General features: G+C 36.0%; 1 protein-coding gene across 7 annotated transcripts in view; it reads left to right on the top strand.

The window, feature by feature from the left end:
- Nucleotides 1–18204, top strand: part of TET2 (tet methylcytosine dioxygenase 2) — a 137423-nt gene that overhangs the window by 29398 nt on the left and 89821 nt on the right. For 6 of the 7 annotated variants that reach the window (XM_064384042.1, XM_012436520.3, XM_064384044.1 and 3 more), the window contains exon 2: nt 14116–14260. The exons of the other annotated variant lie outside the window; for it this stretch is intronic. The gene's annotated coding sequence lies outside the window, so the exon portion shown is untranslated. The remainder of the gene's footprint in view (nt 1–14115; nt 14261–18204) is intronic. 7 annotated transcript variants of the gene reach the window in all.

Here is an 18204-nt window from a genome sequence, read left to right as displayed (position 1 = left end):
ATTTAATATAAAAAAAGTCAATCACTTTCCTATCTACCAGCAATAAACAAGTGTAATTTGAATTAAAAACACATTGCCATTTACATTAGCACCCCAATAAATGAAATACCTTTGTATAAATCTAACAAAATATATATATGATCTATCTGAGGAAAACTACAGAAGTCTGATGAAAGATGCCAGTGAACTAAATAGTGTAGAGATATTTCATGTTCATGGATAGGAAGGCTCAATATTGTCAAGATGTCAGTTTTTCCCAACTTGATCTATAGATTCAGTGCAGTCCCATTAAAAAGCACAGCACAATATTTTATGGATATCAACAAAAGGATTCTAAAGTTGATACGGAGAGACAAAAGAGCAGAATACCCAACTCAGTATTTAAGGAGAACAACAAAGTCAGAGGACTGACAGTGCCTGGCTTTAAAGCTTACTATAAAGCTCAGATAATCAATGTGATGGGTACTGGTGAAAGAATATTCATATAGACCAATGGATAGAATAAAGAGCCAAAACAAACCCGTATAAATATAATCAAATGATCTTTGACAAAGGAGCAAAGGCAATAAAATGAAGCAAAGATGGTCCTTTCAATAAATAATGCTGGAAAAACTAGACATTCACATGTAAGAACAAAAATTTTTGAAATCCAAAATGAATGTAAACACAGATCTTATACCCTTTGCAGAAATTTAATCATAGCCCTAAATGTAAAATGCAGAACTATGAAACTCCCAGAAGATAACATAGGAAAAAACCTTGATGACTTTTGTATGGCAGTGACATTTTTTTTAGATATAAGACCAAAGGCACGATACATGAAGGAAATAATTGATAAGCTGGACTTAATTAAAAGTTAAAACTTCTTCTCTAAGAAAGACAATATCAAGTGAATGAGAAGCAAGCCACAGATGGAAAAATTATTTGCAAAAGATACTTCTCATAAAGGACTGTTGTCCACAATGTACTAACAACTCTCCCAACTCAACAGTTCGTAAATGAGCAACCCAACTTAGAAAATGGCCAGAAACCTAGACAGACACCTCACCAAAGAAGATACACAAGTGTCAAGTAACCATATGGAAAGATGTCAATCATCATACATTATTAGAGTATTCCAAATTAACTATGAGATACCACTGCATGCCTGGAATAGCCAAAATCAGAACACTGATGAAACCAAGTGCTGGTGAGAATGTGGAGCAACAGGAACTTTTGTTCATTGCTGGTAAGAATTCAGAATGGTTTTGTCACTTTGGAAGACAATTTGGCAGTTTTTTACAAAATATACTCTTACCATATGATCTAGCAATAGCACTCCTTGGTTTGGACTTGAAAACTTATGCCCTGGCCAGGCACAGTGGCTCATACCTGTAATCCCAGCACTTTGGGAGGCTGAGGCAGGCAGATCATTTGAGGTCAGGAGTTTGAGACCAGCCTGGGTGAAACCCCTTCTGAACTAAAAATACAAAAAAGAAAATTAGCTGGTCATGGCAGTGCATGCCTATTATCCTAGCTACTAGGGAGGCTGAGGCAGAAGAACTTGAACCTAGGGGGTGGAGATGGAGGTCGCGGTGAGCTGAGATCATGTCACTGCACTCCAGCCTGGGCAACAGAGCAAAATTGTGTCTCAAAAAAAAAAAAAAAAAAAAAAACTTCTGTGCATATAAAAACCTGCACACAGTGTTTAACAGTTTTATACATAATTACCAAAACTTGGATGCAATCAAGATATCCTTTAATACATAAGTGGATAAATAGACAATGGTATATCCAGATAAAAGAGTATTATTCATTGCTAAGAAATGAGCTATCAATAAAAATACATGGGTGAAATGCATATTATAAAGGGAAAGAAGCTAATCTGAAAAGGCTAAATACTGTGTGGTTCCAACTATATGACATTCTGGAAAAGGCAAAATTATGGAGACAGTAAAAAGAGCAGTGTTTTCTAGGGTTTAGGGGGAGGGAGGAATGTATATGAAAATTTTTAGGACAGTGAAATGAATCTGTTCAATACTACAGTTGTGGATCTATGTCATTATACAGTTGTGCAAACATAGAATATAACCACCAAGAGTGAACCCTAATGTAAACTATGGACTTTGGATATCATAATGTGTCAGTGTAGGTTTATCAGTTTAACAAATATACCACTCTGGTATGGGATGTTGATAGCGGGCAAGGTTGTGGATGTGTGGGGACAGCGGGCATATGGAAACTTTCTGCTGTTTTATTGTGAATCAATTTTACTATAAAGTTTATTAATGTTAAAAAATTTAGGCAATCTGAAAAAAATGTTAATCAAATTAGGTGATTATATTAGTCCGTTTTCACACTTCTATAAAGTACTGCCTGAGACAGTAATTTATAAAGGGAAGAGGTTTAACTGACTCATAGTTTAACATGGCTGAAGAGGTCTCAGGAAACTTACAGTCATGGCAGAAGGCGACTTCACAAGGTGGCAGGAAGGAGAAATGAACGCAAAAGGAACTACCAAACACTTACAAAACCATCAGATCTCATGAGAACTCACTCACTATGATGAGAACAGCATGGGGGAACTGCCCCCATGATCCACTTACTTCCACCTGGTCTCTCCCTTGACACATTCGGATTATGGAGATTATGGGGATTATAATTCAAGATGAGATTTGGGTAGGGACACAAAGCCTAACCTATCAGTGATAAAAGTCTATCTTTTCTTTTGTGGGGTGCTACAGTGTTTCATTTCAAGTCTTCTTTTGGACCTCAATTTTCCAATTTGAGGTCAGATCCTCCTTAATTGACCCACAACCTTGTTTGCAATGAAGAATTAACACAAATCTTTCATTAAAAGAAATAGGGGAGGTGATGGGGGTATGTCCATGGGCATTATTCAGTTGCCTGCATCTAATGCCAGTGATACTGCAAAGGCTACCGTGGAAATTCATGTACCTACAGACAGACTCCATTTTTTTTCTCAAAGTGTTCAAGATAAAAAAATCTTGTTTGATTTTATGTGAGGATTTTTTTTTCACCATCCTCAAAAAGTGATATATCCTCTTCATTTGGGAAATGAGTGCTTATAATAGAAAGTAATTTGTAGTCAGCTGTTAGATGATTTGTGTCACCTCTGACCTGCTTTCTGATAACGCATGACTTCATTCATGGCTCTCTAGGTGACCTGTGTACCCTGACCTGGCATAAACCTAGAGTATTAAGTCATTTCAGTGGCACATGTTTGAGGGAAGATTGGCATCCCACTGGAAGACTGTCTACAGTGAGATCCTCTAAAGCAGCTGCATTCCTAGTGAGGCATGATTAAGTTTATCCCTCTATTAGGTTCTTCAGTATTACTTGTCTTGCCCAAGAGGAAAGTTTTTCTAGCACGTAGAGTATCTGGTTTTTACTAAGCGTTGTTCATTTGTTATCTCTCTTCTTTTACTGGTTTTGTCTTGGGAAGTTACAGTAGTTATGCCTTTCTGGTCAGCTGGCAGTTGGCCTATCATAGAAATGACACTTTCACATCTTCAAGTGGAAGGAACTCGATGCTCCAGCCTTGTCTTAGTTTCTCATCCAAAATCAATGATAAGACTTTCAGTATCGATTGCTCGTGGCCTGTGAACCTGAGTCAACTTGGCATGAAGGAATTTACATACAAGCTTCTCTAAATGCAGAGTCTGTGGCTTCTTTTTGCCAAACTTCACTTTGCTCAGTGATGACATTAAAGTGGTGATTTGATTTGTTCCTGGTCTAAAAATACTTGCTCATATTCCAAAATCTCAGTATGACTGGAGGAATACAATCATGGAAGAAAATACAAATTATTACATGCCTGTGCTTCTCTGCTGTTGTAGATTCATAAAATATATACGAATGTGTTCTATAATTATTGAGTTCTTTTAAGTTTTATATCTTTTTTTGTTTTACTAGGAAGCAAAATTATGTTTATTTCACAGCTTATTTACTACATTTAGAATCTCATGACACTTAAAAACCTTTCTGAAGTGTAAATATTCTCTATCCCATGATTACAAACAGTATTTCACATTCTAATTGATATTGCCCTTTTATCATTCTTTTCTCTTTTTTTTTGGAGACAGAGTCTCATTCTGTCACCCAGGCTGGAGTGCAGTAATGGGATCCTGGCTCACTGCAACCTCCACCTCCTGGGTTCAAGTGATTCTCCTGCCTTTGCCTCCCAAGTAGCTGGAATTACAAGCATGCACCACCACACCCAGCTAATTTTGTATTTTTAGTAGAGATGAGGTTTCACCAAATTGGCCAGGCTGGTCTTGAACTCTTGACCTCAGGTTGTCCACCCCCATCAGCCTCCCAAAGTGCTGGGATTACAGGCATGAGCCACTGTGCCTGTCCTTTTATAATTCTTTTAACTCAAATCCTCAAATCCTCCATGTGAAGTTGCCTTCCCTGATTATGTACTGTCCTAGTTTAATCTTCATTCTTTGCCTTTATAAAAGCAAATTTAAAAATAGTCTCTGATTCTATAAATCATCACTCTTATGCTCATTTATATTTCTACCTAGAATATTTTAAAGCCTTTAACAAAGTTTCTGCTATGCAATCTCCCTTTCTAAGCTACCATCTATATACTCCTTGGCCATGTCTTTTGTTATGTGGGGCGGGGGAGCCTGTTATGGGTGTGTGTTTGCCTTCATATGTGTCTGTATGGTAGGGGTTTGTAAATTCTCCATTTAGTCACAGTTAATATGCTTTTAGAGGGTTTTCCTTTTCCTGGGAATTTCTTAATGGTTTTTATTTTGTCATGTGATGAAAAATGTATGTCAAAGCACCGTTGCAGAAATAGTGCTTTTCTATTTACTTGAACTCTTCCATCTTAGAAGAGCTGGTGATAGACAACCAACTCTTCTTTTATTTTGGTTTCTACAACACACAGGTTGCTAAGCGACTTTAATCCCTTTTAACACAGGACAATCAACAACAATGAATTCCTGCTTTCTTTAGATTCAGATATTTCACTTAGAAGATCTAGCAAATAAAACATGGTTTAAAAATTTTTTTAAATGTCTAATTCTGTACAGACCATCTCCTGTATCTGTAACACTGCACCAAATATTTTTTACTTATGCTGCTATTTCTTGACCATTATAATATGCTTATTCATAAGCAATCAACTTGTAAGTAGCAATAGTTGTAACCCCTTCCAGGAAATTGAAGACATGCAAATCCAGCTTAATATGATAATGACAGTTACTCTGATGAAAAATAATATGTCACAAGTTTGTTATAAAAATATTTGTTTGGATTTCTGATTCATTTATATGACCCTCCAACCTTAAGAATGATTGAATTCATAGCTTTTTATACTGCTTTCCTTACTTAGGGAGAAATGTATTTAAATTCTGTTATCTTGGTTATTACTTGAAGGTTCAACCCTATACTTTCATTTTTTAATAATGTTAATATTATGAAAATATTTTATGTAATTTATGTATAATTAGAAAACATTTTTCAATATTTCATCTTTAAATTTTTATTTCTTTTGTCAAATTTTCCCCATTATGTTGTTCTCTAGCTACAGCCAAAGTTAATAGTTACATTTTTTTCCAGTGACACATGGTAGATTTGCAAAGACTTCTAACAGTTGCTTAATGCTTTTTTTATCCCTTATTTAAGAATCATGCAAACAACCAGAGCTGATAGGCAGCAGGTGCACACGAGTGTGGCTGTGCTGATGGTTACTGAAAGATTTCCAAGGTAGCTAGTAATTCTGCTACCGTAAGCCACTATAGCTCCTTCCCTATTACTCCCTGGGCCTACCAACAATCCTGCAGCTAGCGTAACAAATGGCAAGTGGGTTCCTCTAGGATTCTCCTCCAGCACTGTGTGTCATGCCTTGACATATGAGCTGTTAAGTATTTTGATTATCACTGCTGTGTGGCAAAAGAGATATTATCTAAGTCTTCACTTGTTGTTTATTAAACTGCTTTTAAGAATACCAAAATTGCAAGTAGACACTTGGAATTTTGCAGAATGCATAGTTTGTTTTTAACAAACCAGGTAAATGTAACTGTAGCTTTTTCCTATGTGTTTTGAAATCTTTAAAAAATTATTTTTTCATTTGCCTTTCTAAGTAAGATTAAATAAAAATTTCCTTGTTTAAATTTTTAGAATGAAAATTAGAGAATATTGTTACTGAAGGAATGTTTTTTGAAAATAGTGACTGATCAAATGTCAGAAGTTTTATACTATAGTGTAATTTTATTTTATAATTTGCCATCTCATCAAGCATTAGAATTTTTATAGTGTATCCTTTGATGTTTATATTGATGATATTAATGTAATGTCTTTTGTCATGTGACTTAAAGCATCTTTAGATGAAGATATTATTTGGGCTATAAATAATTTATAACTTAAGTGATTTACAAATTCACTCTTTCTATCCATTTTGAAGAAATTGTAAAGTAGGGTTCATGTATACCAAATACTTATCCCCAAAAAATAGGAAAAGTGAAATCCTTTAAAAAATATCTGGGTAAATGTTATAGACTGGAAGCAGTTTTTAAAAAGCACTTAAAGTCTACCAGTTTATTGATCCTCAATTTATGGCTGTTATAAATGGATGCAATTAGCAGGACAGTCTAAGAGAACCATGGTAGTAGACTCATTACTTTCAAGAAACCATTACATCATTTTATAATATGAAATTACTAAATATAAAGAATAGAATATATGTTGTAAAAATTGCTTTGAAATCGATAATGAGCATTGTGGCTATCAATTATAGTTACATATTACAATTTAAAGGATATCCTTTTATTAAGCTTTAATATCACATAAGTAGATTAAAATTAGAATAATTTCATTAATTTTGCTTGTGTTTTCATATCTATTAATTTGGTCAGTAACTCTTTTTCCTTTATATATAGTTTTTGTCTCAAATTCGATAGTATCTAAATCATGGAATCATGAAACCTTAAAGCTGGGTTGAAACGGAAATAATACAATTTAACATCTTACAGTCTTCTCTAGTCCTCAGTTTCCTCAAGTGATCAGCTCAATATCATGAAGTTATGGAGAATGAGAGTAAGAATTAGAACCTGAGATTAATTTATACTTTGTTATCTCTTCTGCAGCCCACCCCCTTAGTTTGCCTATGGTTTTATGGAAGTTATAGGAGAGACACTTTGAGATTCAGCTAAAAACCTAGCTCCCACTAGAAGTATTGTCCTGCAGTCAGCTATGCAAATACTATCACAAATACCTGAAGTTCCTTGTGCGAAGAAAAAGGAAATGACGAATAAAGCATTAAAATCAGTACACGTTGCCTTTCTTTGCTCCTATCTTCCCCTTTAACTCCTTTCTTCTCCTGTACTACTTGAAATCTCTGGAGGGGATCTCTAAAATGCCCGGAAGTTAGGAATGGTAAATCTATTGTAGAGAATTATATCTTCTATTTTAGTGGATGAAAAATAAACCATACCCTTAACAGGCTTTTCAAAGTTAAGATTTTGAGCAAACCCTTCATTGGCTCAGTCTCTGATCAGTAAGGTCAAGTATTAGCAAGTGTCAGAATGTCATGAAAAGTTTGTGTTTCAGATGCAGATTTTTTTTTTTTTTTTTTTTTGCTTTTTCTGCTTGATTTTTATACAGTATTTTCTTCTGATGTGAGTTTTCCATCTTGGTTTTTAAAAAATCTATTATTGTTAAAAAATCCCTCATACTTCTTTTTATTTTGGGGAAGTATATAAATCGATCTGATAATCTATACACAATCCCATGTGAATTTATACCTGTACCTCTTATGTCCCAGTCTTTGGTTCTTAAATAATCACTTTGTATAATGGAAACACTATGGTCAATGCAAACACTTTGGTTCTTAAATAATCACTTTGTGCAATGGAAACACAATAGTTTATAACTGGTGGTTGATATTTCAGCCTTGTTTGGCAATTGTAATTATATAAAGACTGTTGATTAGAAACAACCTTGTATGATGTATACTTGTTTTTTTCTTCATGGAATTTTTTCTGCAAACACTTACTGAGTTTTTCATTGGGAGTTACTACTTTGTTTATGTTAGGAGGAGCAGGAAGTGAATACATATAAGGTCTTTAATTTTCTTCTTAAAGCTTTAACTACTGTAGTGTGTTTTTAAAGCATTAACAGTAGAATAGCCATCAGTGCAAAGTAGCTGACATTCTGAAATAGCACTTCCCTTTGGGCACTGTACAGTTGAGATCATTTACTTGCAGAGAGAGGTCTGCATGCGTGTATGTGTTTGTGTGTGTGTCTGTGTCTGTCTGTGCGCACATACATGTGCATAAGAAGAGGAGAAACATTTGGTGGGCATATCCTGATGAGAGTAATGTGCTGTTTAATGAACTCCAGTCAAACCCCATTTAAACCTGGAGGAGAATCACATCAAGCAGAGAAGCAGCCAAGGCAGCATTTCAACAGGAAGGAAGCATCCATTACTGGGGCTTTGAAGAAACGTGCAGTGAAGGTGCACTAGTATCACAAAGGGAAGGGAAGGACTAAATCCAGCATGATAAACAAAGTCTTCTGTTTGTAACGGAAGTGTTTGATGATGTTTGATCAGTGGTGGATCTCTCTCTTGAAAGGAAAATGCATTTAAACCCCAAATGGAGGATTCCTGTATGAGGTGCCTAACTTGTATTGATACATATATGTTTATAGGTGGGGTGACTGGTTTTTAGAGAAGAGGTTGGATTTTTTTTCATTTTTTGAAATAAAACTTGTCTGTTTCTAGGCTTTGAAATATAGAATTGTTTACCTTTCATCAAAATGAAATGTTTCATTGAATCTCCTACAAGCTTGTGGAGGCTATGAAGCACGTTGAATGAGAACGCAGGTTCTGGAGGCCCTGCCACCTACAAAGGGTGTGCTAAGGCACACAACTGATAGTATTCTGAAAATTAGATGACTTAGAATGCATTAAATACATTTTGGCTATTTTTATTGTCTTTTTTTTTTCTAAATCTATTTGGAAAATATTGCAGAAAGTAGATAATACCTTTTTAAAACACAATGAATAGTTTATAAAGATAAAATATATTAGAACAGGCTTCCATTTAGGAAACAAAGGAAAACTTTTTTAGGAATGATATTATGCTCAAAAAGATTGCAACTTTGATGGTGAAGTGTATTTTATTCATTTAAAAATGTAGATATGTCTGGTGGCTCTCGCCTGTAATCCCAGCACTTTGGAAGGCCGACCTAGGTGGATTGCTTGAGCTCAGGAATTCGAGACCAGCCTGGATAACATAATGAGACCTCATCTCTACAAAAAATAAACAGAAAATTTGTGTGTGGTGGTACATGCCTGTAGTCCAAGTCACTTGGGCGACTGAGATGGGAGGATAGCTTGAGTCTGGGAGGTCAAAGCTGCAGTGAGCCGAGATATGCCACCTCACTCCAGCCTGGGGAACAGAGCAAGACCTGTCTCAGGAAAAAGAAAACAAAACAAAAAATACAGTAGATAGGTGTGTGAAAATGAGAACATTTAAATGTGTTCATCAGCTTAGATTTTTTTAACCCTCTTCATGGCCCCTATCTTAACCTCTGTCTTCAGCAGTTACCCTTCATATGTTTGTTCTGTTTTATCTTCTACATGATTTTTAAAATAACTCTCAATATATTATGTCAGAGGGGAAACTCATTGTATAAGCTGACTGTATTTTGCATTTTCTTTGTGATTTTCTTTTTTGTTGTTGTTGTTTTTTTTGAGATAGAGTCTCACTCTCTCGCCCAAGCTGGAGTGCAGTGGTGCGATCTCAGCTCACTGCCACGTCTGCCTCCTGGGTTCAAGTGATTCTCTTGCCTCATTCTCCCGCCTCAGCCTCCCGAGTAGCTGGGACTACAGGCTTGCGTCACCATGTCCAGCTAATTTTTGTATGTTTAGTAGAGACAGGGTTTGGTCATGTTGGCCAGGCTGGTCTCAAACTCCTGACCTCAAGTTATCCACCCACCTTGGCATTCCAAAGTGCTGGGATTACAAGCATGAGCCACCTTGGCCCAGCCTTCTTTGAGAGTACTTATCTCATGATCCAAAAATAGCACCTTAAGCTTCTCTTTCAAAACATGTATATAAGCCTGTGAGTCATCATTGTGTTTATTCCTGAATATTATCATATTGGAGACTTTCCAAAGCTGGACAAAGTCAGAATTATTGGCTGCTGAGGAGCTATATTCTCTCAAGAGACTACTTGTTGGGGATCACCTCTTTTTACTAAGGGGGACTGTTTTGGGCATATAAAACTAGAATTCATGTTTCTCCTTGATAGTTTGCCAGCTTGATTCCCAGCCAACCAGATAACTGTTGATAGTGACACTTAAGTCCTCTAGGACTCCCAATCTCGTGCCAGCTCAGAGAGGGAAATCCCACTAGACCTGCTCATACCATTCCAAGAACCACGAACACTACCTTGGTGTAGTTAAAAATGTGATACCAACTCAAATTCTGATAAAAACAAGTTCTATAAAGCTTAATAATTATGTTTTTTACTATTTAAGTTTTGTTTTACTATTTTAAACAGAAAACAAAAGGCAAAAACTCCTCTGCCTTCCCCAGTTAAACACTGGGTCTAGTCATATACAGGCAATAACCCTCTTCTAATCTTAATAATGGTTCTTTGATCATTTCTTTAAAAAGAAGATGAAATAACCCGTTGACTCCAACCCTGACCTCCTGTACTTCACCTGCCTGATGAATATTTATTTGGAATACATAAGTTTATTCAAATGTATCATGTCAAGAATTTATTTTGTCATTTCAGATCCCTTTCTAGAATTATCTATTATCTGATTAATACCATCATTCTTCCAGACAACCAAACTCAAAAGCTTTATCACTATAATTGAATCTTTTTTCTCCCTAAATTTAAAATGTTACTAAGTGCTATTCATTTCTTTATCAGTAATATTTCTGTTGGATCATTTTATTTCATTTCTTCTGTCACCCTCTCATTCCGACTATCACTTATGATTATTACAATAAGCCAATATCTTGCATATGATTATTTATAATCTCTACATTATAAATAATTTATAATTATTTAGGTAGAACACCTAAATCTTCTACCACTTCACACTCACTGGGATGGATTTAATTTTTAAAACACACAATAACAGGTGTTAGTGAGAATGAGGAAAAATTGGAACCCTGACACATTGCTATTGGAATGTAAAATGGTGCAGTCACTTTGCAAAAACAGTTTGGCAGTTCCTCAAAAGATTAAGCATGGAATTACCATAGGATCCAGTAGTTTCATTCCTGGAGATTCCACTACCAAGAGAATTGAAAACATATGCCCACACAAAAACGTATAAGCATTGTATAGCCATGTTTGTTGCAGCATTATTCACAATAACATGAAGATTGGAAGCAACCCAAATGCCTATAGATGGATGAATGGATAAACAGAACATTATATAGACAAACAATGGACTATTATCCAACCTTAAATAGGAAGGAAATTCTGACACATGCTACAAAATGGATGGATCTTGTATGTATTGTGCTAAGTGAAATAAGCCAATCACAAAAGGAAAAATATGATTTCACTTACATGAGGTACTTAGAATGGTCAAATTCATAAAGCGTTACAGTGGAATAATGATTGCCAGAGTCTGGGAGAAGAGGCAAATTGGAAGCTATTGTTTAATGAGTATAGAGTTTCTGTTTAGGAAGATGAAAAAGTTATGGAGATGGGTGGCAGTGGCGGTGAATATGAAGATACTTAATGCCGCAGAATAGTATACTTAAATGTGGTTTGAATGGCAAACTTTGTTACATATGTTTTATCACAATAAAAAAGCTTCAAATGAATATTCAAAGAAGCATTATTTATGAGGCTAAAACTGGAAGTAACCCAAAAGTTCATCATTGATAGCTAAAGGAAATATGGCATATAAATACAGCAGACTATTAGTCATAAAACAGAATGAAGTACAGACACATGCTACAACAGAAATGCACCTTAAAAACATTATACTAAGTGAAAGAAACCAGACATAAAAGGACACATTTTGTATGATTTCATATATTTAAAGTCATTCAAATTAGGCAAATCCATAGAGACTGAAAGTTGATTAGTGGTCACCAAGGCCCAAGGGAGGAATGAATGAGAACTGGCTCCTAATGGGTAGTGAGTTTTTTGGGGGGAGGGGGATGGAGTGATTAAAATGTTGTGGAATTTGATAGTGGTGATAGGTGACAGTGGCATAATTTTTTTAAATATATAAAACCCACTGACTCATACTTTACAAGGATGAATTTGATGGTATATGAGTTATATCTCAAAATACCCCTTAAATCTTAACATGACTTTCATGATGCCATGTTTTTTTTTTCTTTTGTGTGTGTGTGTATATATGTATATATGTATATATATATATTTTATTGCTCTTTAGGTTTTGGGGTACATGTGAAAAACATGCAGGATTGTTGCATAGGTACATACATGGCAATGTGGTTTCCTGCCTTCCTCCCCATCACCTATATCTGGCATTTCTCCCCATGTTATCCCTCCCCAACTCCCCACCCCCCCACTGTCCCTCCCCTAGTTTCCCCCCACACACCTCAGTGCGCGATGCTCCCCTCCCTGTGTCCATGTGTTCTCATTGTTCAGTACCCACCTATGAGTGAGAACATGCGGTGTTTGATTTTCTGTTCTTGTGTCAGTTTGCTGAGAATGATGGTTTCCCAGTTCCATGTTTCTACAGAAGCAGCATGGCCCAGTCTCAGCTTACTATTTCTAGGCATGTGACTTTGAGGAAAAATCAAGAGACCTCCCTTCTTACTCTGTAAAATGGGAATAATAATAATGATCTGACCAGATTTTCTTGAGTATTAAATGAGGTGACGTATGTAGCGCATCTAGCATAGCGTCTGGCATTTACCAAGAACCCCTGGAACATGAGCTTCAGTGGCTTCCGATACTATTCCAGATACTATTTCAGGATATTCCAATACTACTTCCATATATTCAGGAAAATGGACAACTCCTTTAGCCATTTTATCGAAACTCTTTATTTAGATTCTGTTTCAAATCTGTCTTTCCAAATTTTTCTTATGCTCCTTTGTAGACAACCTTCAGTCAGAGTGAACTTTTTAACCTCCAATCTGCTGCAGCCCCATCACTGCCTCAAAACAACACTCTCTCCTCATTCCTCTTTTCTCCCTGCCTTAGAACTCAGTGGACTTCTCCCATGTGTTCAACTTTCTCCCTTATTTCAGTGCACAGTCATCTCCAGGCATTTGTAGCACTCAGTATTTTTACTACATCTTTGACCAATTAAGTATTACTTGGGTTATGTTTTTAAAGTAGGTATCTTATTAGGTGATCCTTTTAAAGTGTACATCCAGTCTCGTCTGCTAAGTTGAAACCCTTGAGCACAAAAACCACATGTTATAATGTTTTACCTTTTTCATAGTACTTAGCATAATACCTTGACAGGGTATATACTGAATAAATACTTGGTATTTCTGAGTTTAGTTATTGTTACAGCTCATCAAGTACAGGGACTTAGTGATTCTCAATCCTGACTTCACTTTGAAGTCACCTGGAGAATACGGTTTCCTAACTCAACAAGTCAATCTCTGAGCACAAATCCTCAGCTTCGTACCTAGGTGATACTCTTGTAAGCCACACTGTGAACCACTGGATTCAACAGATGAAGTAATATAAGCTACTGATTCTTAAGCCTCAGTGATGATTGCAGTGAAGATGTGAAGACCAAAGATGCTTTGCGCATTGCAAAGTGCTCTGCAAATATTAGAATTTTATTATAGTACATTTGAGAGTGTCATTGCTTTGAGAGAGATGCTATAAGTTTTATGGTTTTTTGAATTTTTTTTTTTTTTTTTTAAAGATGGGGTTTCACCATGTTGGTCAGGCTGGTCTTGAACTCCTGACCTCAGGTGATCTGTCCGCCTCAGCCTCCCAGAGTGCTGGGATTACAGGCGTGAGCCACTGCGCCCGGCGATCCTGTAAGTTTTTTAACAGCCACAGTGGAATGGAAATATTCAATAATAGGCACCTAACACCTTTTAAACTCTTTATATCAGATGTATATACCCTGTTCCTTTTTGCTAACTTAAAACTATTCAAATTCTGTCTTCTCTAGGCTGGCAAACATTCAGCAGCACACCCTCTCAAGATTGTTTACTTGCCTTTGCTTCTGTTGAGTGACAACGCTTGGAAGCAGGAGATGGGCTCAGCAGCAGCCACCAGGACATGATCAGGAGGAGCAGTAAGGGACTGAGCTGCTGGTAAGACGGTAGAGACAGCTGATGCTTGCTTTTCAAGTAGAAATGTATTCCTAATTTAATGGTTAATCTCTCTCCCAAACTTCAACTCCAACTTACCCTGCACCCTCTCAAATACTTTTCTTTATTGTCTATGCTTAGGACACGTCGATTAGATTGTGAGATTTGTGAATTTGCTGAAGTTTTGTGCTGACTTACGTATATCTGTATTTTTGGGGAGAAAGATAATTTTTAGCAATTCTCAATGTCTATGGAGTTTTTAAAAAGAGGTAAGAATTATTCAAATATAACTATAAGCATAGGGAAATACGATATCTATAACCAGTTGTTACAATATTTAGCTTCTCCATTTTACTTCACTTGTAGCCACTTTGTCTCAGTTTTGTTAAGGAACAAATAAATGGTATTTGTGGTTATTTGCTGACTGGACAAGTGAGTACCTACTGCAACTGGCCAGTCAGTTGTATGACAATTTGGTGGCATGGAACTAGTAGAGAACTAAATCATGGAATGGCAGATCGCAGGAGCAGCTATGTGATTTTACATATACTTTGTTTTTAATAGATAGAGTCTAGCTATGTTGCCCAGGCTGCTCTCAAACTCCTGGATTCAAACCATCATCCTGCCTTAGTCTTTTAAAGAACTAGGATTACACGTGCGTGCCCCAGGCCCAGTTCATATGGTTTTCTGAAAATACAAAAGAGACAGACAGGGAGACACAAAATACTTTTTTAAAAATCATGTTCTTAAAATGATCTTAATAAAAACGAATTTGCTCTAAATGCCATGGCCTGCTGAGTGTCCCAACCTAAGGGTTGTCAGACCATTTTCTCATATAGAAGTAGGGAACTAATGTATTTTTTTTCTAAAGTGTTTAAGATGAAGATGAGAATGAATTCTATGATATTTGACTTTGCCTGTACTATATAATCCAGTTAAAATTATAGGGACATTGCAGGAAATAATCTGGATTAGGTAGGTAAAAGAAAGAATTAGGCTTTTTTTTTTCTTCTATAACCCTTTTAGCAGGTAATTCAGCTTCAGTTTCACTAAATCCTGTTTATGCATTCAGCATAACAAATCTTCTAAAAAGCCTGTGTAGCTCTACTCTCTCCCTTACTGCAGACACCTGAGGATATAAGTATCCACTCTGCCACTTGATACTTCTTAGAGACTGTCCTGGTGCTGAGAAATCCTTTCCAGTGTGTCCTCAATTAAACTCCCATGATTCCTGGATGTTGCCATTTTCAAGACACAGGGCAAGCGCAACTGTCTAGATTACCTCTTTACCCTGGGAATTTTAAGTCACTCTGTGAAGGAAAGAGAACTCAGCATAGTAGTAACTCTCAGAATGAAAATTTTCCCCTTGCATGTTAATATTTTTAGAGTAATCATTGTCACTGAAAATAGACTTCCTCTTTCTCCTCTCATGCTGGAAAATCTTAGGTAATTATGAATAAAGCATTCTTTACTTTTCCCCTCCTCCCTTATGATTGCTTTACCTAACTCTGTGAGAACTGTGACTACTCATTCTGCCCTTGTCTTTTACACGAGAACTGAGAATGTATTTTTAAGATGGAATTTTTACTCTTTAATGAAGTCGTAACATTAGTCAGAATATTTTCTCTTCTTGAATGTTAAGCCTGGGTAAGGAATAAAGTGCAGAAGTTTATGGAAAAGTATAAGGTCAACTTACAAAAAAAAAAAAGAGAGAGAGACAACAAATTAAATATTAGCAACTGGGGGAAAATATTTTACAGGTAGGTGTTTGAGTTCTTCCCTCATGTCTCCTCAAAAATCTTGTTTTACATTTAGTTTTTTACAGTTGGATAAGCTCAGCCTTTGACATATTTTCAATAGTAAATAAAGCCTAGAGTTTATTTTTAGCACATTTATTAGGAATATGTTCTTGGGAAGATTATTTAACCTCTGTAAGCCTTGCTTTATATGACAAATAATAAAGTAGGTAATAATAGATAATAGGATTATTTTATGTATAACCTGTACACTGCCCAACATATAAGTTCTCAATTTTATATTAGCATTTGTTTTTTATTATTAACCACTATTATTAATGTTGCTTTTAGTTTTTAAAATATGAATTCATTCAAAAATATTTCATAAGCACGTGCCAAATACCAGGCACTCTTCTAGGAACTAGAGTTGCATTAATGAGCAAAAGAGACAAAAATCTCTTCCCTTGTCAACCTTAGAATCTATTAGAGATACCAACATATACAAAATAAATAAAATGTATAATACACCAAATACCAAGAAGTATTTAGCATAAAAACATAAAGGAGAAAAGGGAATTTGGGTGGCATGGTTAGTAGCAATTGAAGATATGGTAGTCAAGCAAGGTAGCTTCAAGAGAAGATTATGTCTTAAATAAAAATCTGATAATGGTATAGAAACAAACAATAAAGTTGTCTGAAGGAATTCTAAGTAGCGGAGAACAGCCATAAAGTCCTGGAGTAGTAAAAGGTTTTATGTAGAGTGATTTAAAAAGAATCACAGTATCTTATACATCAGTAAATATTTACACATGCCGGGTGCAGTGGCTGATGCCTGTAATCCTGGCAGTTTAGGAGGCCAAGGCGGGTGGATCACCTGAGGTCAGGAGTTCGAGACCAGCCTGACCAACATGGAGAAATCCTGTCTCTACTAAAAATACAAAATTAGCTGAGCATGGTGGCACATGCCTGTAATCCCAGCTACTCAGGACGCTGAGGCAGGAGAATCGCTTGAAACCAGGAGGTGTGGGTTGCGGTGAGCTGAGATTGTACCATTGTACTCCAGTCTGAGCAGCAAGAGGGAAACTCCATCTCAAAAAAGAGAAAAATATTTACACATACACCTAAGTAAGTGATGTGGACAAGAGCTTTGGAAGTTGAATGGCAAGGTCCATCTGGACTGTAACAGTTAGAGGAGGCTTCACAAGGGAAGATGACAGGGCATGGCCTGGGTTCCTGAAGGATAGGAAGACTTGGGATCGATAACAAAGAATGTAATCCCATTGGAGAGAAGTGGAGGGGAAACAGCATGAGATGGAGTGAAATAAATATGTCAGCCTTTAGGACAGGAATGGGCCAGGCAGAAGGCAAGTGGTGGGGAAACAGAAAACAAGTGACCTTGTATAGAGTTCATGTTGGCAAATATGAGAGAGAAGATGGAAAAGCAGAGTAAGGCCAAATTTTGTAAAATCCTAAGGTCAAGCTAAAGATTATTCCATGCTATCCTGCAAATATTGAGGAACAATTACAGCAGGTGAGTAGAAAGGTAAATTCTTGTCTTCAGCAATATCATTATTTTTACAAATTTAAACAAATAAAGAAATGGAGGTAGTAGTTGCAGTAATTTAGGAGACACATTGAAAATGGATTTTGATAGGAGAGGTAAGAATGAAAAGGGAAGATAGATTTTATATATTTTAAGGAAAAATCATGAGGATTTATTTGCTGATTGCACACAAGAGATAAAAGAGAGGAGTCAAAAGATTTCTCTGAAAATTTCAAAATGATTCATTAAGTGTTGGTATTAAAGGAAATAGGGAAGTTAGGACATATGAGTTTGAATTCAACATGAGTCAGTTAAGATAATCAGATGCAGATATTCTTAAGGCAACTAAAGTTTATATGATATTTGTCGTATAGGCTGAATTAACTTTCTAATCCATGTAAATGCTAACATAGTACAAAAATTGTTTGCTATACAATTTTTTTTTTTTTTTATAACAAGTTGGAGAGACAGAATCAAAACATTTTTGATTTGGAATCATTAGACATCAGCTAGTCCAATTAGTTCATTTTGTGGAAGGAAAAATGATACCCAGAGATATTAGATGACTTTATAGCCATGCCTCTAGCTATTATGTAACTTGCTCTAGCCCCAGGTCTCCATATTGAGCCTCTCCTTCTGCTGTCTATAAAAAGAGTTAGTGATTTGTA

The sequence above is a fragment of the Aotus nancymaae genome, unplaced genomic scaffold, assembly GCF_030222135.1.
Source record: "Aotus nancymaae isolate 86718 unplaced genomic scaffold, 86718_ANA_hifiasm-v0.15.2.pri h1tg000033l, whole genome shotgun sequence".
NCBI lineage: Eukaryota > Metazoa > Chordata > Mammalia > Primates > Aotidae > Aotus > Aotus nancymaae.
The sequence above is the reverse complement of the archived record's forward strand: the minus strand, read 5'-3'. Positions and strand labels throughout refer to the sequence as shown.